Source organism: Salvelinus sp. IW2-2015, linkage group LG1, assembly GCF_002910315.2.
Source record: "Salvelinus sp. IW2-2015 linkage group LG1, ASM291031v2, whole genome shotgun sequence".
Classification (NCBI taxonomy): domain Eukaryota; kingdom Metazoa; phylum Chordata; class Actinopteri; order Salmoniformes; family Salmonidae; genus Salvelinus; species Salvelinus sp. IW2-2015.
The window spans coordinates 52,119,312-52,144,956 of NC_036838.1; the positions used below are offsets into that span (position 1 = coordinate 52,119,312).

Below are 25,645 nucleotides of genomic sequence, written 5' to 3' on the forward strand. Positions count from 1 at the left end.
AAAACACTGTGTGGCTAACCCATTTGAGTTTTCCAGGACCAAAGTTCCCACTGGGCACACACTGGTTGAATCAACGTTGTTTCCACGTCACTTCAATAAAATTACATTGAACCAACGTGTAATAGTCATTGAATTGACGCCTGTGCCCAGTGGGTTGGCATTGTAATTGTGTCTGAAGGGAGAAAGAGCAGAGTAGAGAATGTAGCTGATTCCATAGAGATACTGTTTGTTGCTGTGCTCATGGCCATCATCATGATAGAGGAGCTATCTTTGTGTCAGGCATCAGGGGTAAAGTAGCACTGTGGTATAAAAACAGGCTGCAGACACCTCACCCCTCTCACAGTCACACACTACATACAAAAGAGAGATTACATGAGACCGTCATTCACACATACATTGGCCTTGGTTAGCTTGTAAATAATCCTGTACATTGCCTATATATCTCTAAGTCATGGCCGTAACTACATATGAAAATACCGAGGTCTGGACCTTAGTTATTTTTCTCATTTGAAAAAAATAATAACACAAATATATATTTTGTACACAATAAAGAAAATCAATATCTAAATATTGCTCCCAGCGTTGATCAAAGCTCAGGAAGCTTATATTCTTGATCTGACTGAGCTTAATCGCACCTCCCTCTTTTCGAACCAGTGGAATCATAAACAGTGGTTGGTTTGTTATAGCTTGCGTCCCCTAGATTTGCCTTTTTAGCAGCACATTCACCACTCTCTCAAACGGCTAACTCCGCCCTCTTGCAGCACGGGCCTGAGATGTGAAATGAACTACCCCAGCTCGCAGTCAGCTAAGGTATGCAACTGGAGACGCTGCTGACAGTGTTTTTGCGAGATGTCAGACAAAAGGCCATTTTAAAATTGTCCCGTGACTCCTGCAGAGAGCTACTGGGAGACAGTGATGTGAGCATGTGGCTCTCAGTGGTGAGGCAGGCTGCAGGCTTGCAGGAGGAAGCAGAGGAGACAAAGAGAGAGAGGAAGCAAGCAGAGGGAGAGGTTAGTTCAGTGGTTCCCAAACATGGAGTCAGGCTCCATGTGGGTTCCCCTGAGAAAATCTGTACTAATCTTACCAAACAAGTTACAAACTTAAAAAATATATAATATGTTTCAATATGAACATCTCCATATGGCCTATCTTCCCTATAGGCCTACTGTCGCTTCTGCTCTCGCTTCCGCTCCCCCTCCCCGGCGCTCGAAGGCGCCAGGCTCCCCAGCATTACGCACTCCTGCCACCATCATTACGCACACCTGCCTTCCCCCGTCACGCACATCAGCGATTATTGGACTCACCTGGACTCAATCACCTCTGTCATTACCTCCCCTATATCTGTTTGGTTCCCCGCTCTTTTCTCTGCTCCAGCATTGATTGTCATATGTCCTTGTATACATGTGTGCTGACGCTGTTCCTGTCTTGTTTCATGTCTGTTCCTGATTAAATGTTTGACTCCCCATACCTGCTTCTCATCTCCGGCGTCGGTCCTTACACCTACATTAAACTACAATCAAAATAACAATGTCACTGATGATACCTGTCAGTGTGAATCATTTGTCATATTTCCATCCTTTCAGGGATATAACATTACAATGGTATAGCTAATAGGCTATGTGTTTTTAGATCGACTGAGGTGAATGAACCTACAGCAGCTAAGGTGATAATGGCTGGTATCATACTTATTTATTTTCTTGCTGTTCTGCAAATAGCGTTTTAAGGGTTTTTAATTGTATAGAAATGCAGTAAATGAGCTTAAACTTACAGTAGGAATACACCAAGTACAGTGTGGTGAGGCACAGCCAGGATCTCCCATCCAATCTGTCTGACCAGTTTGAGAGCTACAGGACAGGCCCAGAGGGACTAGGAGTAGTTTCCTCTCCTCTGCTCCTCGGGCCCCAACTATTCCACACCTCCTGCTGTTACGCTACTCGCCTACAAACATCAACAAAGCATCAACAAAGCCTTTTGACCAGGGACGGTAGCACTGGGAAAAGAGAAAACAAAGCCATGTTTTTTCACAGAGCCAACAAATCAATGTGATGGCGGCCTATCCAATCCGGTCTGCCCTGCAATATACAGTATGAAAAATGTATAATGGTAATACTATATGCAGCAATATGTACAGATGTAGGATCTTCATTTGATCACCCTGTTGTAGGAGAACTTCCTGCCATGCAGGATATTAACCCTCCTGTTGTGTTCATTTCATGTTAATTAATTTTGTGTTCCCGGTCCAAAATGACCGCCGCATTATAGCTGATTATAAATCCATAATAATACATATATTATCACCTAATGTTGTGTTAGATCTTTTTATCAACTTACGTTCTTCTGAACATTACAAATTTGGAACTTCTATTTTCTATTCATGGCCTGTAAGCCTCATTGACCTGAGCTCATACAACTCATTTTTGAGTATGGATTATTTTGACTATAACAAATACTCAGAGGAAACATATTGTGCTATTTATCACAGACTACTTTGTGTCAACGTTTAACAAGGACTCTCTCCTCCTCACCAGTGGCATGATCAAAGATATGATCAAGGGCCTCACATACAGTATATCGTTTGGTTATTGTGCTGCCACAGAATGAATTGTGAGCAAGGCCTCAAAAAAGCTTTATATACCAGAGCTGCGAGAAAAGTTCTATATATTATTGAAACAATTGTTTGTGAGAATGCAAACAGGTGTGGTTCCAGTGGGGGAAAGATTATATTGGGTAAAGGTTCCCGTGGGGGTTGCCATGGAAGCCAAGAAGGGAAGTGAGGTGTGTGTGTGTGTGTGTACGTGTACGTGTGCTCAATGATGAATGGGCATTTTGCCTGAACTCAATTTTATACACTAAGTGTAGTAAATTTTATGAAAATCATCTAAATGTACTTTGACAAAGTCATGGAACCTTATGACAATCAGATTAAATGAACTTAATTTTTCAGAGAGAAAACTTGTAAATCGGTCCAAATCGACTGGAACACAGCAGGAGGGTTAAAAACATGTTGTGTGTTTGAGGTTGAAAAAGGCTTCTGTAGTTAGTAATTTCTACTTTAAAATGTCAGACTTGATTTTCACTTATGAAATATATATATCAACCCCTTGAAAAATGTCCATTATTGGTTGTGGGTTTGATTCCCACAGGAAACCAGTATGAAAAAAGTATGAGAACGTTTGAACTCACTACTGTAAGTCCCTCTGGATAAGAGCGTCTGCTAAAATGTAGAGCAACTGTACAGGCTGGCCCTTGTGAGAACTCTCCGTCATCTTAAATAAAAAGAAACGTGACACTAATCAAATGTCCCAGTTTACATGAGCACCGATTTAAACTTGCTCTTCTCCTGACAGGCTAATTAAATCTCTGATGTTTTTCACAGCGGAGAGATGAAGCGGTGCTGAGGTCACAGGGACTGCTGAAGTGTATAGGCCTATGAATGTACATCAGAGACCGACAACAGGAAAACGCATTCTGCAGTGATCTCACTGGCTGCACTGAGCTACACACAACTACTCAACTCCTCTACCAATTAACATCATTGAATCCCTGAGGTCAGTGGAGGATCGTCAGAGGAGAAGGGGGAGGACCATCCTTATTGAATTTCAAAAAAATAAAAATGGTGAAACATTAAAAAAGTTATCATTTTTAGATAAAACTATACTAAATATATTCATGTAACCAAATAATTTATTAAAACACACTGTTTGCAATGAAGGTATACAGTAGCCTATCACTATAGTGTAGCCGGAGGACAACTAGCAACCGCAGGGCTCTCCAGAGGGTGGTGCGGTCTGCCCAACGCATCACCAGGGGCACACCGTCTGCCCTCCAGGACACCTACAGCACCCGATGTCACAGGAAGGCCAAAAAGATCCTCAAGGACATGAACCACCCAAGCCACTGCCTGTTCACCCCGCTATCATCTAGAAGGCGAGGTCAGTACAGGTGCATCAAAGCTGGGACCGAGAGACTGAAAAACAGCTTCTATCTCAAGGCCATCAGACTATTAAATAGCCATCACTAGCCAGCTACCAGCCGGCTACTCAACCCTGCACCTTAGAGGCTGCTGCCCTATATACGGCCTTATTCTAAAATTAATTCAATAGTATTTTTTCCTTTTGCAAATGTGACCCAATTCAGGACGGCGTATGTCGCGGATCACTACTTCAACTCTTTTTTTTATTTTGATCAAAATACGTTTTTGGGCAGAAATGCCTTCTGGAACATGTGAACTTTCATGTGCCTTAATAACAGACTTGTATGCCATCTGTAAATATGAATGTAATTGTTAAATTAAAAGCCTAGTTGGTTTAGCCACAGAAAAAGTCAGCAACCTTCCCGCTAGCCATGATTGGCTGAGATAATGAGCGAGATGGACATGCCAAGAGATGAGTTCAGATTGGTCTGCCATATAGCACGCTTCTGTCTATTTGTGCTGGTCAGTATGTGTAGGTAATCCTGTCTAACGTGGCTTTGTTTTACATGTATCGTGTAGTAGAACTGCATAAGTGTTGCTCTCCACCTTCTGGACCGAGTTTTGAAATCAGTGCAATTAGAGTATGATAGCTAAGGAGATGGAGAAAACACCTGTCTCTGGATTACATCTTCAAACTAAGGGCAACCATTGCATCCGTGACAGGGAGAGGCGCCCATCCATTATGTATACAGATAAGATAGTCTAGCTAGCTACGTTTACAGATATTGCACGGTAAACCGACAGAAAGTCGTTTTCATTTCAAGTTAAAGTGTACTGTTAGCTAGCTAACTAACGTTAGCTMGCTGGCTCGCTAGCTAACGTTACGAGTATGATCTTATTATTCGTATCTCAGAGCCATTTGCTTTGCGAYTTGTAGTCAAATGTCAGCTAGCTAACATTGAACCTGGTTGGTTGTTGTTATGTTCTGTTAATTACTGAAGTCCCAGTTAAGAATGGAGCACCCTTGGTCATGCGCAGTGTTGTTCTATGTTATTCTGGTACTAACTCGTTTTAGTAAATGTGAAGCTCCAGTTCCATTTCTTGTATTCAGAGTCTTTCTTATTATATAAATAAGTAATAAGAGCTAAGACACTACAGTTAGCTACCTGCAGATTCATGCAGGGTAGTATGCAAGTATCCATTTCAATAGAATGTCACTGCGACAACTGTTGACAGACTTAGCTGGTAAATCCGCTCTGGCTATCTACTCCGATTTCAGTGCAAGGGTAAGATAGTCTAGCTAGCTACATTTTCAGATATTACACATTTCTCATTTTGACAGAAAGTCGTTTTCATTTAAAGTTAAAGTGGACTGTTAGCTAGCTACACCCGGAATAACATCTTCTAAATATGTGTATGTYACCAATAACATTTGATTTGATTTGTCCTCCTCTGGGTACATTGACCTCAATACAAAACCTAGGAGGCTCATGGTTCTCACCCCCTTCCGTAGACTTACACAGTAATTATGACAACTTCCGGAGGACGTCTTCCAACCTATCAGAGCTCTTGCAGCATGAACTGACATGTTGTCCACCAAATCAAAGGATCAGAGTATGAATCTAGTACTGAAAACATAAGCTACAGCTAGCTAGCACTGCAGTGCATAACATATGGTGAGGGGGTTTTTCAGAGAGAAATACAATAGTTGAACAGTTTTGAACAAATCAATTTCTTACAAAATGAAGGAGAAGCAAGAGAGAGAGAGAGAGAGAGAGAGAGAGCTAGCTATATTTAGTTGTATTTTTTTCTTCACTTTTTTAGCCTACTCCAACACACAGCTCAAAGAGAAAGGGATGCTATGTTAACTAGCTGGCTATGGCTATCCAACACTGGAACTCTTCCAAGTCAAGTTAAGCTTTTGATTTTATAAATGTATTGCCACCGGGGCCAGCCGGTGTAACTGCTAAACTGTACTGCATGATAGTAGCAGGTTTACTAACGTGTTAGTTCTAGTAGCTATGTTGACTATGACGTGACAATGATGTAGGCTGTGTGTAGCAGTTAGCAGTCATGATATGAACATTTGGCTTGGAAAGTTTTTTTTTGCCTTGTCACAGTCCACAAGTGAAGGGAAAAGGTGAGAAGAGGAGAACGCATAAATTGTTGCAAAAAGGAATTATATACAGTGGGGCAAAAAACTATTTAGTCAGCCACCAATTGTGCAAGTTCTCCCACTTAAAAAGATGAGAGAGGCCTGTAATTTTCATCATAGGTACACTTCAACTATGACAGACAAAATGAGAAAAACAAATCCAGAAAATCACATTGTAGGATTTTTAATCCAATTGATTTGCAAATTATGGAGGAAAATAAGTATTGGTCACCTACAAACAAGCAAGATTTCTGGCTCTCACAGACCTGTAACTTCTTCTTTTAAGAGGCTCCTCTGTCCTCCACTTGTTACCTGTATTAATGGCACCTGTTTGAACTTGTTATCAGTATAAAAGACACCTGTCCACAACCTCAAACAGTCACACTCCAAACTCCACTATGGCCAAGACCAAAAAGCTGTCAAAGGACACAGAAACAAAATTGTAGACCTGCACCAGGCTGGGAAGACTGAATCTGCAATAGGTAAGCAGCTTGGTTTGAAGAAATCAACTGTGGGAGCAATTATTAGGAAATGGAAGACATACAAGACCACTGATAATCTCCCTCGATCTGGGCTTCACGCAAGATCTCACCCCGTGGGGTCAAAATGATCACAAAGAACAGTGAGCAAAAATCCCAGAACCACACGGGTGGACCTAGTGAAGACCTGCAGAGAGCTAGGACCAAAGTAACAAAGCCTACCATCAGTAACACACTACGCCGCCAGGGACTCAAATCCTGCAGTGCAGACGTGTCCCCCTGCTTAAGCCAGTACATGTCCAGGTCCGTCTGAAGTTTGCTAGAGAGCATTTGGATGATCCAGAAGAAGATTGGGAGAATGTCATATGGTCAGATGAAACCAAAATATAACTTTTTGGTAAAAACTCAACTCGTCGTGTTTGGAGGACAAAGAATGCTGAGTTGCATCCAAAGAACACCATACCTACTGTGAAGCATGGGGGTGGAAACATCATGCTTTGGGGCTGTTTTTCTGCAAAGGGACCAGGACGACTGATCCGTGTAAAGGAAAGAATGAATGGGGCCATGTATCGTGAGATTGAGTGAAAACCTCCTTCCATCAGCAAGGGCATTGAAGATGAAACGTGGCTGGGTCTTTTCAGCATGACAATGATCCCAAACACACCGCCCGGGCAACGAAGGAGTGGCTTCGTAAGAAGCATTTCAAGGTCCTGGAGTGGCCTAGCCAGTCTCCAGATCTCAACCCCATAGAAAATCTTTGGAGGAGTTGAAAGTCCGTGTTGCCCAGCAACAGCCCCAAAACATCACTGCTCTAGAGGAGATCTGCATGGAGGAATGGGCCAAAATACCAGCAACAGTGTGTGAAAACCTTGTGAAGACTTACGAAAACGGGTTTGACCTCTGTCATTGTTTGTAGGTGACCAAATACTTATTTTCCTCCATAATTTGCAAATAAATTGATTAAAAATCCTACAATGTGATTTTCTGGATTTGTTTTTCTCATTTTGTCTGTCATAGTTGAAGTGTACCTATGATGAAAATTACAGGCCTCTCTCATCTTTTTAAGTGGGAGAACTTGCACAATTGGTGGCTGACTAAATACTTTTTTGCCCCACTGTATACAATGAGCAAATTGATCATGCCGTTTTTATGTGGCTGCTATGAAAGTGAACTGTGTTTGCGTGTGATCAGGGGTGTATTCATTCCACTGATTCTGTTGAAAAACGTTTCTTAAACAGAAGAAAACGGAACAAAATGGAGATAAACATACCTGAATTTGTCCAATAGAAACTCTCGTTTGCAACTGTGAGACTAATGATTACACCCTAGATCAGCTAGATGTAGGCAAGAGTGTGCATGGCGGTATTGAATGTGTCACTGTCTGTCACCTTGATTACGCACAATTCTCTCGACCTGTGTCTCTCGATGTTGTAAACTCTCATTCATAGGCTAGGTTGTAGCAACCTTATGATTAGTACAGGACTAATTTAAGTATCATGTAGTAACCTAAATCTATCACTGTTAGATTGAGCTGGGTGAATGGAATATGAATGACAGTCATCCAATATGCTGTAATAGAAATAAGGCAATGATCATTAAAAAAAATATCATCCTCCCTCATCTTAAATGGCACCGACCACCACTGCCTGAGGTACTGGATGGCTGTAAGATATAGTAGCACAAATAGCAGACACCTACTGTCTGAGCTAGGATGAAAAACAATGAGGCATGAAGCACACACATCATCCCACCAGATCAGAGAGAGTGTGGGACATGACAAGTCTCATGCCTGAAAAAGGAGAGAAGATTTGTTCAGGGAAGAAGAGAGAGTGAGGGATGGGGAAGGGGGAGGCAGATATGTAAGAAGGAGAGAGAGAAAACCCTCGCATGCAGCCTCAAAACCTGCTGACTCACTGCAACCTCCATGGGCTGGCTCTGGCTCCCCTTCAGAAGGACAAAGTGACACTTCCCATCGTAATCCACGAGCTATGATGGGAAGCTTTAAATAAAAGACGGGAATAAAACCGCATTAAGGCTATAATGGCGCCTGAGGGGAAGGCTGCCGTTTTACGGGCTCCTAACCAACTGTGCTATTTTTATTTTTAGATTTTTTGCATTGTTTGTAACTCATTTTGTACATAATGTTGCTGCTACCATCTCTTATAAACGAAAAGAGCTTTTGGACATCAGAATTTGCCAATGAGTAGGTAAACCACCACTTCCCTCCGTATTATTGGCCACGGTGAAATCATTGGAAAACTGTACGATCTACAATTAAGACTATCCTACAAACGGGACATTAAGAACTGTAATATCTTATGTTTCACCGAGACGTGGCTGAACGACGACACGGATAATATAGAGCTGGCTGGCTTCTCAGTGTCTTTTTGTCAATAACTGCTGGTGCGTGATGTTTAATATTAAAGAAGTCTCAAGGTATTGCTCGCCTGAGGTAGAATACCTCATGATAAGCTGTAGACCACACTATCTATCAAGAGAGTTCTCATCTACATTATTCGTATCCCTCTATGTTTTTCACCACAAACCGAAGCTGGCACAAAGACAACACTCAACGAGCTGTATAAGGCCATAAGCAAACAAGAAAATGCTCACCAGAAGCGGCGCTCCTAGAGGCCGGGGACTTAAATGCAGGGAAACTTAAATCCGTTTTACCTCATATCTACCAGCATGTCACATGTGCAACCAGAGGATAAACAACTCTAGACCACCTTTACTCCACACACAGAGATGCATACAAAGCTCTCCCCCTCCATTTGGCAAATCTGACCATAATTCTATCCTCCTAATTCCTGCTCCAAGCAAAAACTAAAGCAGGAAGTACCAGTGACTCGCTCAATACGGAAGTGGTCAGATGACGTGGATGCTACGCTACAGGACTGTTTTGCTAGCACAGACTGGAATATGTTAAGGGATTCATTCAATAGCATTAAGGAGTATACCACCTCAGTCACCAGCTTCATCATTAAGTGCATCAACAACGTCGTCCCCACAGTGACCGTACGTACATTTCCCAACCAGAAGCCATGGATTACAGGCAACATCTGCACCGAGCTAAAGGCTAGAGCTGCTGCTTTCAAGGAGCGGGAGACTAATCCGGACGCTTATAAGAAATCCCGTTATGCTCTCAGACGAACCATTAAACAGGAAAAGTGTCAATACAGGACTAAGACTGAAACCTACTACATCGTCAATGACGCTCTTTGGATATGGCAAGGCTTGAAAAATATTACGGACTACAAAGGGAAACCCAGCCGCGAGCTGCCCAGTGATGCAAGCCAACCAGACGAGCTAAATGCCTTTTATGCTCGCTTCGAGGCAAGCAACACTGAAGCATGCCTGACAGCACCAGCTGTTCTGGATGACTATCTGATCACACTCTCCTTAGTCGATGTGAGCAACACCTTTAAACAGGTCAACATTCACAAAGACGTGGGGCCAGACTGTCACGGTTGTTATGAGAGACGGACCAAGGCGCAGCGTGATTGGAGTTCCACATCTTTATTTTAGTGAAACTTAAACAAAACAAGAAACAAACAACGACCGTGAAGTACCGTAGTGCTACATGCACTCACTCAAAACAATATCCCCAAAGCAGGTGGGAGAAACGGCTTCCTAAATATGATCCCCAATTAGAGGCAACGATTACCAGCTGCCTCTAATTGGGAACCATACAAACCAGCCACATAGAAAATAAATGACTAGAACACCCCCCTAGTCACACCTAAACACCATAGAGAACCGAAGGCCCAGTCTGTGTAAGGGCTATTTGACCAAGAAGGAGAATGATCAAGTGCTGCATCAGATGACCTGGCCTCCACAATCACCCGACCTCAACCCAATTGAGATGGTTTGGGATGAGTTGGGCCGCAGAGTGAAGGAAAAGCAGCCAACAAGTGCTCAGCATATGTGGAAACTCCTTCAAGACTGTTTGAAAAGCATTTAAGGTGAAGCTGGCTGAGAGAATGCCAACAGTGTACAAAGCTGTCATGACGGTAAAGGGTGGCTACTTTGAAGAATATTAACACTTTTTATATTCTACAATGTAGAATATAGTAAAAAATAAAGAAAAACCCTTGAATGAGTAGGTGTGTCCAAACTTTTGACTGGTACTGTTTATACTAGGCAGTGTCAGAGGAATGCCCAAAAAATTGTCAAAGACTCCAGTCATAGACTGTTCTTTCTGCCACCGTACGGCAAGAGGTACCGGAGCGCTAAGTCTAGGACCAAAAGGCTCCTTAACAGCTTCTTCCCCAAAGTCATAAGACTGCTGAACAATTAATCAAATGGCCACCCGGACTATTTGCATTTGTTTTTACACTGCTGCTACTACTGTTTATTTTATTCACTTTAGTATATTTAGTAAATATTTTCTTAACTCTATTTCTTGAACTGCATTGTTGGTTAAGGGCTTGTAAGTAAGCATTTTACAGGAAGGTCTACACCTGTTGTATTCAGCGCATTTTTATTTTTTTATTTAACCTTTATTTAACTATGCAAGTCAGGCAAGTCAAATTCTTATTGACAATGACGGCCTAACCCGGGCCAATTGTGTGCTGCCCTATGAGACTCCCAATCACAGCCTGTTGTGATACAGCCTGGAATCGAACCAGGGTCTGTAGTGATGCCTCTAGCACTGAGATGCAGTGCCTTAGACCCTTACATGCGCCACTTGGGAGCATGTAACAAGAAACATTTGATTTGAAATTAAATAGCAGCTCCCTAGGATGTATAATAGTAAAACACCTATCTCATCAGAACAGACTGATGTGAGAGAGGGGCCAGTGAATCAGTGAGGCTAGTGCAGAGTGTGTAATAACTGATGCTAAAAATAAAACTCCTGAGCAGACAGACAGCAGTAGGAGGTGAAGGGACAACACTGAGGAAGTGAGAGGAAGACACAGGATGCAAGAGGGAACACAGAGACCGGAGAGACAGCTCATTGCCCAGCAGTCAGTCAGTAGACATATCAACACCCTCTGTCTAGCCCATTCAGAAAACACACTCATTGACTATCATTGACTTGTATTTCCTATGGCAAAACAATACCTCATTGTCCCCAGCTGACAGTAAATAGTCCTATAGTTATCCTTAAAGCCTGTGATGGCACAGCTTCAGTCATCAACAGGGTTACAGATTCAAGAAGAAAGTCAGCTCAAATACTGCCGTTTAGGAATGGTACACAGAAATAAGATTGCACTAACATCACATTCAAATCAGCCATCGACTCGGTTTGCCAACAGTCCTTGGCCACACGGGAACGCAACCCTCAATGCATTAAATCAAATATCCAGAATAAACCTTACCATGCTAACCTCAGAGAGCAGTGTAAAGTGAAGTTTCCTCTTCTGTCTGTGTGTATTCTCAGTAGCAGTGTCCCTGACCAAGCCTTTGGCTCGTCTCTGTGACTGCCTCCCGACTTGTCCCTGCAACGCTGCATGAGTTGTGACTAGATTCACCCAACTACAACAACACAGAGCCATGGAACATTCCACAGGGCCAGCAGTAATGACAGCCCAGAGCAGACACTGAAAAAAGCATACACTCTGTCCTCAACACACACTGCACTATAAAGCCCATGTACTAAAGTACTGTATACAGTATGTACAGATGTATGATCTTAATTTGAGACAGTTTGCTACAGCAAGAAAATAATCCTSCAACAACAGGTAATGTGAATGGACATTTTTGTAGGGGTTGATACATCTTTTCACAAGGGAAAATCAAGTTTCAAAGTAGAAATTACAAACTTCAGAAATCTTTTTAAACCTCAAATARAGTCCAAGTTTAACATTTCCTGTGTTCAAATTATGATCCTACATCTGTAGGGAAAGAACATCTGGCTTAATTTTTCCTGGTTTGGTACTGTATTGTACTGTAATAAATGAATAATGACACAAACAAGATAATGCATTCATATTTTGTAATGATAAATTCAGCATGTTGTAATGTGGTAACGAGTAGTGGGATCAGTACATTAGGTTAACATGGGGTACAGGAGCTGGTTGTCTCCAGGGAAAGACAGAGCACAGTGAGGAGCACTGCCTCTGTGCCTCAGACCCAGTAGATGCTTCATACTTCCTAATTTGAATAGCAAATCAGGGAAAAGCTGCATGCTGTGCTCTGAAATCAACCTGGACTCAGGGGTAGACGTAACATAGTAAATGTAAATCCGGGACACTCCAATTACTCCAACACTCCAACTGTTCCCCGGTAGGCCGTCATTGTAAATAAGAATTTGTTCTTAACTGACTTGCCTAGTTAAATAAAAGTTAAATAAAATAAAAATACACATTTGTATGATATGTTACGTTTCATATGGTATGTATTKATTTGTGGATGTCCATCATCCATTTCGTATGATATGTTATGAACTGTAATTTATACATTATGTTACGAATTGGAATTCGTACGATATGTTGCGAATTTGCAAAACATAGGATATGTTATGAATTCCAATTTGTTGTGGCTAACATTAGCTAGGTAGGTGATTTAGACCCAGAGTCCTCTGTTGCACGTATGTTTGTCTGTCACTTTTCCTGAGTTTTCCCCGCATTCCCAGCATAAGGCGCTCGTAGATCCAGGCGCGGCTGGGAATTTCATTTATAGAGCGTTAGCTCATAGTTTAGGGACCCCCATTGTTCCCGTGGATGTGCCCTTCCCCGTTCAGGCCTTAGATAGTCGACCATTAGGGTCAGGGTTAATTAGGGAGGTCACTGCTCCTTTGGGCATGGTGACGCAGGGGGGTCACACGGAGAAAATGTGTCTTTTCCTTATTGACTCTCCTGCGTTTCCCGTGGTGCTGGGCCTACCTGGTTAGCTTGTCATAACCCCACTGTTTCTTGGCCACAGAGGACTCTCACGGGGTGGTCACGAGAGTGCTCAGGTAGGTGTTTAGGGGTTTCCGTTGGTGCTACTACGGTGGAGAGTCCAGACCATGCGCATACCCCCTGAATATGCCGATTTGGCTCTCGCCTTCTCTAAAAAGAAGGCGACTCAATTACCACCTCATCGACGGGGCGATTGTGCGATTGATCTCCTGGTAGACGCTGCACTTCCCAGGAGTCATGTGTATCCCCTCTGACAGGCGGAGACGGAGGCTATGAAAACATATGTCTCCAAATCCCTGCGTCAGGGGTACATTCGGTCCTCCACTTCACCCGTCTCCTCGAGTTTCTTTTTTGTGAAGAAGAAGGAGGGAGGTCTGCGTCCGTGTATTGACTACCGGGGTCTAAATCAGATCACGGTGAGGTATAGTTACCCACTACCACTCATAGCCACAGCGATAGAGTAAATGCACGGGGCGCGCTTCTTCACCAAACTAGATCTCAGGAGCGCTTACAATCTGGTGTGTATCCGAGAGGGAGACGAGTGGAAGACGGCTTTCAGTACCACCTCAGGGAACTATGAGTACCTCGTCATGCCGTACAGGTTGATGAATGCGCCATCAGTCTTCCAAGCCTTTGTAGACAAGATTTTCAGGGACCTGCACGGGCAGGGTGTAGTGGTGTATATTGATGACATTTTGATATACTCCGCTACACGCGCCGAGCATGTGTCTCTGGTGCGCCAAGTGCTTGGTCGCCTGTTGGAGCATGACCTGTACGTCAAGGCTGAGAAATTCCTGTTCTTCCAACAGTTCTTCTCCTTCCTAGGGTATCGCATTTCCACCTCAGGGGTGGAGATGGAGAGTGACCGCATTGCAGCCGTGCGTAATTGGCCGACTCCCACCATGGTATAGGAGGTGCAGCGATTCTTAGGGTTTACCAACTACTACCGGAGGTTTATCCGGGGTTTTGGTCAGGTAGCAGCTCCCATTACTTCACAGCTGAAGGGGGGGCCGGTACGCTTGCAGTGGACAGCTGAGGCGGACAGGGCTTTCAGTCACCTGAGGGCTTTGTTTACCTCGGCTCCCGTGCTGGCCCATCCGGAGTCCTCTTTAACGTTCATAGTGGAGGTGGACGCGTCCGAGGCTGGGATAGGAGCTGTGCTCTCTCAGCGCTCGGGTACGCCACCGAAGCTCCGCCCCTGTGCCTTCTTCTCGAAGAAGCTCAGCCCAGCGGAGTGAAACTATGACGTGGGGGACCGGGGGTTGTTGGCTGTCGTCAAGGCCCTGAAGCCGTGGAGACATTGGCTTGAGGGGGTTAGACACCCTTTTCTCATCTGGACTGACCACCGCAATCTGGGGTACATCCGGGCAGCGAGGAGACTGAACCCTCGCCAGGCAAGGTGGGCCATGTTTTTCACCCGTTTTGTGTTTACCCTTTCTTACAGACCAGGCTCCCAGAACTTTAAGGCAGACACATTGTCCCGGCTGTATGACACAGAGGAGCGGCCCATGGATCCCACTCCCATACTCCCCGCCTCTTGTTTGGTGGCGCCGGTAGTGTGGGAGCTGGATGTGGACATTGAGCGGGCATCACGTGCAGAGCCCGCTCCCCCTCAGTGTCCCGCTGGGCATCTGTACGTTCCGTCTGCTGTCCACGACCGGCTGATCTATTGGGCCCACACGTCACCCTCCTCTGGTCATCCTGGGATCGGTCGGACGGTGCGCTGTCTTAGTGGGAAGTACTGGTGGCCCACTTTAGCTAAGGACGTGAGGGTATATGTTTCCTCCTGCTCGGTGTGCGCACAGAGCAAGGCTCCTAGACACCTGCCCAGAGGTAAGTTAAAACCCTTACCTGTTCCACAACGGCCGTGGTCGCACCTGTCGGTGGATTTCCTAACCGATCTTCCACCTTCACAGGGTAACACCACGATCCTGGTCGTTGTGGATCATTTTTCTAAGTCCTGTCGTCTCCTCCCTCTGCCCGGTCTCCCTACGGCCCTACAAACTGCGGAGGCCCTGTTAATACACGTCTTCTGGCGCTACGGGGTGCCTGAGGATATAGTGTCTGATCGGGGTCCCCAGTTCGTGTCAAGGGTCTGGAAGGCGTTCATGGAACGTCTGGGGGTCTCGGTCAGCCTTACCTCAGGTTTTCACCCCGAGAGTAACGGGCAGGTGGAGAGAGTTAACCAGGATGTGGGTAGGTTTCTGAGGTCTTATTGCCAGGACCGGCCGGGGGAGTGGGCGGTGTTTGTGCCCTGGGCAGAAATGGCCCAGAACTCGCTCCGCCACTCCTCCACTAACCTTTCTCCCTTCCAGTGTGTATTGGGATATCAGCCGGTTCTGGCTCCTTGGCATCAGAGTCAGACCGAGGCTCCTGTGGTGGACGACTGGTTCCGGCGCGCGGAGGAAACATGGGACGCCGCCCATGTCCACCTTCAGCGCGCCGTACTGCGGCGGAGGCCGGTGGTGGCTGGCCCACTCCAGGAGTCTGAGGTGCGGAAGGTTCCTCCACCCCTTCTGGACATCGAGGGGGCCCCTCCGTACGCCGTTCGTTCCATACTGGATTCGAGACATCGGACAAGGGGCCTTCAGTACCTCGTGGACTTCAGTACCTCGTGGACTGGGAGGGGTGTGGTCCGGAGGAGAGATGCTGGGTTCCGGTGGAGGACGTGTTGGATCCTTCCATGCTGCGAGATTTCCACCGTCTCCATCCGGATCGCACTGCGCCTCGCCCTCCGGGTCGTCCCCGAGGTCGGTGCCGACACGCTGCTGGAGCCGCGCGTCAGGGGGGGGGTACTGTCACGACTTCCGCCGAAGTCGGTCCCTCTCCTTGTTCAGGCGGTGTTTCGGCGGTCGACGTCACCAACCTTCTAGCCATCACTGATCCATTTTTCATTTTCAATTGGTTTTGTCTTGTCTTCCTTCACACCTGGTTCCAATCCCATCAATTACATGTTGTGTATTTAACCCTCTGTTTCCCCTCATGTCCTTGTCGGAGATTGTTTGATTGTATGTTTGTGTATTATGTGTTGGTGCGCGGCGGGTTTTGTACCCACTTTTTATTATTTTGTAATTTTGGTTTTGGAGTTTTGTGAGGCACTGATTAAACAACTCAGTTTATACCAAGTTCGATTCTCCTATCCCTTGCTTGCTAGCTAGCCAACTATGTCCAACTTACAGTCATGTCAAACAGTGCAGCCAGAATAACAGCAAAGTAGGTGCATTTGAGTTTGTTTAAGCTGTTTTCTAGTGACATTTATTTGGATACATCCATAACAATGAACTAATAATGCGCGATTTCGCCTGGCATAGGAAATGTGCTCTCTCGTCAGGACACTGTTGTTCAGAGGAGCTAGCCAACAACACAGCTAACGCAATCACTTCAAACTGAAGCTGGAAAGACTACAAACTAGCTGCATTTAGTTTTGTTTGACCTGTTTTCTATTGACATTTCTTTGTATAGATCCATAAAAATTATGACAGCTGATTCATTATTTTGACTGACTGAGAAAAGCTGTCTGTCTGTCTCATCCTGGCTCCCAACACGCTCATTACTATGGGATAGTTGGAGATCAATCAATATTGAAACAATGTTCCAAATGTTGGAGAGTCAGCTGTTGAAAGCCAAATGCTAGAAATGGGAGATAATGTCAAGATGCTTTTTATAATGTCAAGATGCTTTTTACCCCCCTAATTTTTACCCTCAGAACAGCCTCAATATCCTCTCCTCTACCTATCCTCTGGCTATCCTATCCTCTACCTATCCTCTGGTTATCCTCTCCTAAACCTATCCTCTGGCTATCCTCTCCTCTACCTGTCCTCTGGCTATCATATCCTCTACCTGTCCTCTGGCTATCATCTCCTCTACCTGTCCTCTGGCTATCATATCCTCTACCTATCCTCTGGCTATCATATCCTCTACCTATCCTCTGGCTATCATATCCTCTACCTATCCTCTGGCTATCCTCTCCTCTACCTATCCTCTGGCTATCCTCTCCTCTACCTATCCTCTGGCTATCCTCTCCTCTACCTATCCTCTGCTATCCTCTCCTCTACCTATCCCCTGGCTATCCTCTCCTCTACCTATCCCGTGCTATCCTCTCCTCTACCTATCCCTCTGGCTATCCTCTCCTCTACCTATCCTCTGGCTATCATATCCTCTACCTATCCTCTGGCTATCCTCTTCCTCTCCTATCCTTCTGGCTATCCCTCTCCTCTACCTATCCTCTGGCTATCCTCTCCTCCTACCTATCCTCTGGCTATCCTCTCCTCTACCTATCCTCTGGGCTATCCTCTCCTCTACCTATCCTCTGGCTATCCTCTCCTCTACCTATCTCTGGCTATCCTCTCCTCTACCTATCCTCTGGCTATCCTCTCCTCTACTACCTATCCTCTGGCTATCCTCTCCTCTACCTATCCTCTGGGTATCCTCCCTCTACCTATCCTCTGGCTATCCTCTCCTCTACCTATCCTCTGGCTATCCTCTCCTCTACCTACCTCTGGCTATCCTCTCCTCTACCTATCCTCTGGCTATCCTCTCTTACTCTATCTCTCTGGCTATTCCTCCCTCTACCTATCCTCGTGCTATCCTCTCCTCTACCTGTCCTCTGGCTATCCTCCTCCTCTACCTATCCTCTGGGTATCCTCTCCTCTACATCCTCTGGCTATCCTCTCCTCTACCTACCTCTGGCTATCCTCTCCTCTATGCCTGTCCTCCTGGCTATCCTCTCCTCTACCTATCCTCTGGGTATCCTCTCCTCTGGACCCCTTTTTATTCCCTATCTTTATTTTTACAAGGTTTCAACGCGTTCCACAGGGATGCTGACCCATGTTGACTCCAATGCTTCCAACAGTTGTGTCAAGTTGGCTGGAAGTCTTTGGGTGGTGGARCATTCTTGATACACACATGAAACTGTTGAGCGGAGAAAAAAAACAGCAGTATTGCAGTTCTTGACACAAACCAGTGCGCCTGTCACCTACTACCATACCCCGTTCAAAGGCACTTAAATGTTTTGTCTTGGCCATTCACCCTCTGAATGGCACACATACACAATCCATTTCTCAATTGTCTCAAGGCTTAAAAATCCTTCTTTGACCTGTCTCCTCCCCTTCATCTGCACTGATTGAAGTGGATTTAACAAGTGACATCAATAAGGGATCATAGCTTTCACCTGGATTCACCTGGTCAGCAATGTTTCCTCTAAGCTGCGGATGTGCGCTTAGTGCAGAAGAAATATCAGCTCGCCCAGAGAAGCACAAGATTGAACTTTCTAGAGTTTTCCCCGTAACGTTTCCCTTTATGGTGGGAATTGCGATCAAATCAATGCAATATTAGCCACTTTCAATGCCGAAACAATACAAACCTGAATATTTTTTCTTTATTAAACTAGGCAAGTCAGTTAAGAACAAATTCTTATTTTCAATGACAGCCTAGGAACAGGGGGTTACCTGCCTMGTTCAGAACGACAGATTTTTACCTTGTCAGCTCAGGGATTCGATCTTGCAACCTTTCGGTTACAAGTCCAACGCTCTCACCACTAGGCTACCTGTCGGCTACCTGTCGCCCCAGTATGCAAAACTAACCAAGAGATTTTGTTGTAGGCAGAACGCATCGGAGTAGGATTCTATTGCATTGACAGGCATGACTCAGGCACATATTCTACACAGACCTAATTTGTCTGATTCTCTGTAATAATGGTATGAGAATAATTATGCATTTTATTTTGTAAAGCGGTTTCTTGCATCAAATAGCACAACATTTCACTCACCTCCTTATCTGAAGGACAAGTGAATAAACAGGTTAATGTCAAGCCCTGCATGTTTTTTTTAAAGTCTCATGGAATGTTGGCTTCCTTTGAACACAACACATTGGCATTTTCTCCATTGTTTTTGATGGTAGGCCACTCTAGTAGGCCTACATGATGATCAAATAGCCACAGTAGCCTACTTGACCACTGTTAAAACAAACTTAAAGCGGGTYCAGTTTGCACTCAGCAGACCTGAAATTTGCTCAGTGATTTTAAAAAATTTGAGGGAACATTGCTGGTCTGTCTATGTCATGGAAAGAGCAGGTGTTCTTAATGTTTTTAATAATTTTTAATAAGATCATCTTTGACAACTAACAATCACCAAAATAAAAACAGACTAGTCAGGGAAAATCTAAAAGTAAAAAAAATGTCATGGCATTGGGCCCCCACTGATTTTATTATAATGTTAGAGTCACTCAGATAACATAAGAGCACGGCATTAGCCATGGCAACAAAAAAAATGAATTGCAGTAAACTAGCTTTAAAACTGTAAAATTGTACCTCCGCCACAATGGCAAAATGTGTAGAATTGCAGGAAGTTCTTTCAAATAGCAAAATATTGTCTCTGCGGCAGAGGGCCTTTAAAAATGTTGATCGGATACCGCACCGTTAGCCACGCCCACTACCACACCCCCACCCACCCCCCACACTAACTTTGCCACAGCTGCTGAAAAATGAAAAAAATCCTAGGGAAAACAGTGCACAACCAAATCACTGAACCTGACCAATGAGCATGTCCACTGTATCAGTGTGACACACATTACACATTTTGTGTTGGTTAAAAACACTGAAGAGTTGTTTGCCTTTTACGAGAATGCCAATTGTGACATTATTATTGAAGCTTCTGATCTGAAACAGATCTTATGTATTTGAAACCAGAAGGGGCTCAGAAGCAGGGGTGCAACTTTAACTTGGGACGGGGGGGACATGTTTCCCCACATTCTGAAATTGCATTTTTGTCCCCACCAGTTTCATCATTGGAATGTGATACAAAGCGAGGTAATGGTGTGCTTTAGGATCATGCGGACGCCTCTGAGCAGTCGGGTAGGCTGTTTCGAGTATTTATATTTGTAAAAATACAAATATTTGTTATGCCCCTCACTTCTTAATAAACTAAAGTTGCTCCCCTGCTCAGAAGCATCATTGTGAGAAGTGAGACCACTTCCATACATGGACCTGCCTGAGCATGCAGCGTAACAGTCTTCTGAATGTTTATTTCATTTAACTTCTACCAAATGCTCATTGTACTCCCTCACAGTGTGCTGTCTGGAGGAATACCTTTTTTGGTGTGCTTATCTGGATATAGGCCACAACAATCAGCAATTAGGCCTCACGAGTGGCGCAGTGGTCTAAGGCACTGCGGCAGTGCTATCTCTGCCACTAGAGGTTCTGGGTTCGAGTCCAGGCTCTGTCGCAGCCGGCCGCGACCAGGAGACCCATGGGGTGGTGCAAAATTGGCCCAGTGTCGTTAGGGGTTATGGGAGGGTTTAGCCTGCAGGGATGTCCTCGTCCCATCGTGCACTAGCTACTTCTGTGGTGGCCGGGTGCAGTGCACGCTGACTTGGTCGCCAGGTGCACAGTGTTTCCTCTGACACATTGGTGCGGCTGGCTACTGAGTTAAGTGGGCATTGTGTCAAGAAACAGTGCGGCTTGGTTGGCTTGTGTTTCGGAGGACGCATGGTTCTCGACCTTCGCCTCTCCTGAGTCAGTATGGGAGTTGCAGTGATGAGACAAGACTGTAACTACCAATTGGATACCACAAAAATGGGGTAATTAAAAAAAAAACTAAAATATATAAAAACCGTTAAAAATATATATATATAAAATAAATAATAATAACAATCAGTGATTAGTTATCGGTGATGGGATGTCAGTCACTCAATATTATGTCCGCAGGTCATAGAAATGCCTTTCTGAAACTTTAAACACATGTAACGGGAAGGCTCGGCTTGGGAATGCCTGACTGAACATACCCCTGAAGGTGTTTGTGTGTTTCTGAGCGGGTGTGATGTGGGACCATGTGTGCCATTTGGATCAGTGTCTCAGCGTGTTATGCATACAGCCACGTGTCTGTTTATGACTGTCTGTGTCTGTGTCTCTGTGTGTGTGTGTGTGTGTGTGTGTGTGTGTGTGTGTGTGTGCGTGCGTGCGTGCGTGCGTGCGTGCGTGTGTGTGTGCATAAGCATCAGTCAATCTGAGTGTGGGTGCACTGTGTGAGATGGGAGTGTCTGGGGAGAATCAGGCAAGTGGACTGGGGTAAATATAATTTAAGAAAATAATAAATAAAGGGGCTAACAAACACTGGGATCAATCACGCACCCCTCTGATCCAGAGTCATGGGATTCGGTCATGGGAAAACCCAAGCCTACTTGATGGTGATAGCGCTGACTGTTGCCCCTAGTGGCCGGATTTYAAGGCATTTCCCGACYTCCTCAGGACATGGATAGATATTAAATTTGGAAGTCTCTCTTGAGTGATCTGCCTGATGGGATAGCTGCACTATATAATGACAGGGCTGAATTAAACAGAAACAGAGCATTATACAGCATCTTCCTTGAGATAAACATGAAGGTGTGTGAGAGGGTTGATGGTCAGTAAGAGTGTGTGGGATTCAAGCCATCGGTCCACCCTGGTACGCAGGCTTAACGTAGGGATGCATAGTGGCAGAGGTAAGCCACATTACTGGACAGGGATTTTAATGCCTGATGAAACTTATGATAAAGATGAAAGCACTTTGTGAGCAATAGTATGCCAGTATATCTGGCAATTTATTCAACATAAGTGCTCAAGGCTTGGCTGTCATCATCGATCTGAATTCACTCTCCTCCATGGGCAAAAAAGCGAGATGCCACCCACCTGAGTGGTCATATAACAGAACAGAACAGAATAAAACATAATAGAACAGAATAGGATATAGAATAGAATATTATAGAATATAATTTAATAAAATGTGCTCCCTTCTCTCCACTGCATGCCCTCTATCCCCAGGAGGCTAACACACAGCCTCAGGCTAAACAGGCTCCAGGCATAAGCAACATATGCGGTCGCTTTGGGCCCCTGGCCGCTAGGGGAACTCTGATCCTATTATTTTTTTGTTTTGCATCTGCAGTTTTTCTCTTGTTTTGTCAGTCACTGAAAGTCACTCAGCTAACAATTTTTAGATTGGTAAATTAGTCTAGACAATTATCTAAAATTGTAGTAATCATGGCCGTATACCTAACCGGCACACAGGTCTTGTGGCCAGGGGCCCCCCATTGATTTTGTTAGTCACCCTCACCCAGATATAATTAACATGCCATAAGTCATGGCAAAATGTGTAGAATGCAGGAAATTAGCTTTAAAACATTTCTCTCTGTCCCATTGCAAAATTAATACAATTGCATAACAATTGCTAAATGTTCTCTCAGCCCCAAGGCAAAATGTTTAGAACTGCAGAAAGCTCGCTTTAAAACTGCAAAAATGTATCTCTGCCCCATGGTAAAATTGCATGAAATGTATTATAACATTTTGAAATTTCCTCTCCACCCCATGGCAAAATGCTTAGAACTGCAGAAAACGTGCTTTAAACTGCAACATTTTCTCTACACCTCATGGCAGAATGTGTAGAATTGCAGGAAATTAACTTTAAAACGTACATTTTTCTCTCCCCAGTCAAGAGGGAGCACACTAAAAAATGTTGCCCGCTTGGTGGGGGGGGGGCAACCAAATCTTGCTTAGGGCCCCCCCAAAAGGCTAGAGCTGGCCCTGACTTCACTATGCCACACTGGGACACTGTAATATTAACACCAGATATGATCTTATTAGTTTTATTTCTTGTGTGTTTTTGTTCTACCTTATGTTATTTTTTGTGCTACATTTATATTGATTACTGCTTTGTTGGGCTTGGAGCTTGCAAGAAAGGCATTTCACTGTACRTCTGCATGTGACATTCAAACTTGATCCACACTGGGACACTGTGATACTGATATAGATATTACTGTGTATGATCATCAACTTTTTATTCTCATTACTGGGAACGCCTATTACATCTAATTTACTTCTTCTTCATTATTTGTGTTGGTTTACTAGCTTTATATGACAACATGGCTATATGACTATCATGGAGAATAAGCTAAGTTTGTTATTAAAGCTGTCAGTTCGGGGTGAGGGCTGAGCAGAGGATGTGAGGGAAATAGCCGCGTCATTTACGCTACAAGTTGTGCCTCTGGAGCCCTAGAACCAATGACTGTATGCCTAGAACGCACCATGGAAATTGAGTATTAATTAATTTCGTATCACCTCATGCCACACACACATCGCCTTCACACAATGTCCSGACGACAGTGCGCATTCGCATGTGGGATATTATGAAAGGCCATGGGCATGTTCCACCATAAAGATTCCCGAATCAAATGTGCTCTGTCCTTTTAGGGAGCGCAAATGCAGTCGTATGGAATGGAATTATTGCAGAATAGCCCAGCAGTGACATGTTCTCCCTTGCGAAATATTAAATCGTCCTAGACATTTCGCTCCAGCGTGTAATCCAGCATAGTTTACAAATGGCCTTTTAAAACATGTTATAATAAAACAATTAGGGATACATACATGCTTTACAGCCATGTGCAAGAATTTGTTTAGAAGTAAYGAGAGATTGTAGCCTAATAAAAKAAACTATTCCTATGATGAGATGGAAGCACCGCATATATGAAATGTATTAATACAATGAAACATTTTATACAATGCAAAATGTTGCCACCTACCTTCAAGTCAAACACASATTCAGGTGTGGACTGTTGACGTTGTGCACCGCGGGCAAATCAATCCAATACTGCCTCTGCCCCGTCCTTATTCCCTGCTTTGAGGGAACAGCAGTATATGACGGAGTCAAGAGCTTCGAGCGAGTATGAGGAAGAGAAGGAGAGCGAAAGAGGGAGGAACGAAGGCTGGGAGTAGAGGAGAAAACGCGCAAGTCTCCGGATGTCAGCGAACAGCGCTTGCTAGCTTTTACTCCAAGCAGAGTAAAATTCAATTCACGTTACCTAACAACGATTTTGGCACTGCAATGGCTTTGATTTAATCATTGGCACAAAACAAACGCCTATCGAGGTATAATATGCAATGGAACAGTCTCTTTTCGCGTTCAGAAGATAATAATAAGCTTGGTGAAGTGGTCCATCACATCAAGACAGGGCCTTAAAATGTACTTATGAATTGCTTAAATGTGACATAATCACCATTTATGTGTAAACTATGGCAGGACTATTGAGATAACATGCATTTATAGTCCTTCTTCTTGGTTAAAAAATAACACTATACTGGTCCAATTGATAAAAAGGAAAATATGTTGTTCTGTATTAAAGCGGCAATAGGTAACTTTTTGGGCTACCCAAACAAATGCACATAGAAATGTGATTTATAGATCTGTCATTTTCATTGAAAGCAAGTCTAAGAAGCTGTAGATCTGTTCTATGTGTGCTATTTCTATGCTCACCGTTCTGAGTTTTTGTATCTTTTACTTTTGGTTTTGTACACCAGCTTCTAACAGCTGAAAATACAATATTTGGGGTTATGAAAAATATATTTATATAGTACAATGATTCTCTACACTATACTTGCTTGTTTTGTCCCATAAACTGGAATTAGGCTATTAGAACTACTAGAATGTTTGCAACCAGGCAAAGGAGGATACATTTCAGCATAGTGCACCTTTAAGTCAGTCTATTGAAATAAACTGTTTTATGCCATGCATGATGTTCTCAGGTTTCAGTAAAGATGAAAACAGAGCAGACAGTAGACCTGTCATAGCCTACTCACTGGTTTAGATAATTCCATACTATCCCCTCTTTCTCTGAGCTGTAGATAGGCCTAATGTAAAGAATGATTTACTGCCTTCTTAGAAGCACTGATCTATGCTTCAAACTCCCCATGCCCCACAGACAGTAATAAGCATGCATCACTGAGTGTGTTTACCTTCAAAAAGTACCAGTATCACTGTGGAAAAGTACAGCATCTGTCCACTCCGTGTGGCTGCGAGGGAGTGTGGATACATTTGCAGTCAGCAGCAAGATGATGAAATCACCAGCTGAATACCACTGCACATGTGTCAATACGGTATGTTATGCATGCAGTCAGTGAGAGTCCTGTCACTCTCAATACAGATGTAGGATCTTAATTTGACCCGTTTCTCACAGCAGAAAAATAATCGTGCAGCAACAGGAAATGTGGATTTTTTAGGGGTTGTTAGAGCAAAGTTTGACATTTAAATCAAATCTAATCAAATTTTATTTGTCAAATACACGTAGTTAGCAGATGTTAGCCAAAATGTTTGTGCTTCTAGTTCCGACAGTGCAGTAATATCTAACAAGTAATCTAACAATTCCCCAACAACTATGATGGCGCCGGAGGGTAGGGCTACCGTCTTATCGGCGCTCAACCAATCATGCTATTTAGTTTGTTTTTTCATGT

The 25,645-nt window shown here is 44.1% G+C and overlaps 1 protein-coding gene across 1 annotated transcript in view; it reads right to left on the bottom strand.

The window, feature by feature from the left end:
* Positions 1-24,084, bottom strand: part of LOC111977633 (band 4.1-like protein 1) — a 172,181-nt gene extending 148,097 nt beyond the window's left edge. Inside the window, exon 1 of the mRNA XM_070445613.1 lies at positions 23,941-24,084. The gene's annotated coding sequence lies outside the window, so the exon portion shown is untranslated. The remainder of the gene's footprint in view (positions 1-23,940) is intronic.
* Positions 24,085-25,645: the final 1,561 nt, after the last annotated feature.